Below are 565 nucleotides of genomic sequence, written 5' to 3' on the forward strand. Positions count from 1 at the left end.
ATGAAAACCAAGCAAGCAAAGCCAGTCATAAAGATGACATTGCATGTGTAGACCCATGACAAAAGATAGTTCATGTTGTGATACTTAGAAACCCTTAGGGAACTTGAATCTGTAGGAATAAGAAACCGTGAAGTAACTCGTGATCAAGGTTTACAGGAGGTTTCAAGATTACGATGTCAGGGAGGGGTGGGGTAGGGAGAAAAAGAATGAGAAAAGAGATTATAACACTGGAATATAACACAGGCCAGCACAAGATGCTGGGACTTGATTCATACTTTCGAGCTGTTCGTAATATAGATTTTTTTTTTTCTGAGGGGTGGGGGGGGCTTTTTTTCCCTTTTTAAGAAAAATGCAAAGCTGGGCCCAAAAAAAAAAACTCAAAAAAAGAAAAATGACAAAAAGGGAAAACAAACAATGCAGTTTCAGATTTTGTTTAACAAATGGCCTAATATTTGGTCATTTGTTCAGTGATCATAATGGTGGGTGAAAAGAGGATTTATTTGTGAAGATGCTGGACAGTGCTTCACTTTCTCAGTCTAGTTTACAAGTCCCAATCCTGGATGGA

The sequence above is a fragment of the Penaeus monodon genome, chromosome 19 (genome assembly GCF_015228065.2).
Source record: "Penaeus monodon isolate SGIC_2016 chromosome 19, NSTDA_Pmon_1, whole genome shotgun sequence".
Classification (NCBI taxonomy): Eukaryota; Metazoa; Arthropoda; class Malacostraca; order Decapoda; family Penaeidae; genus Penaeus; species Penaeus monodon.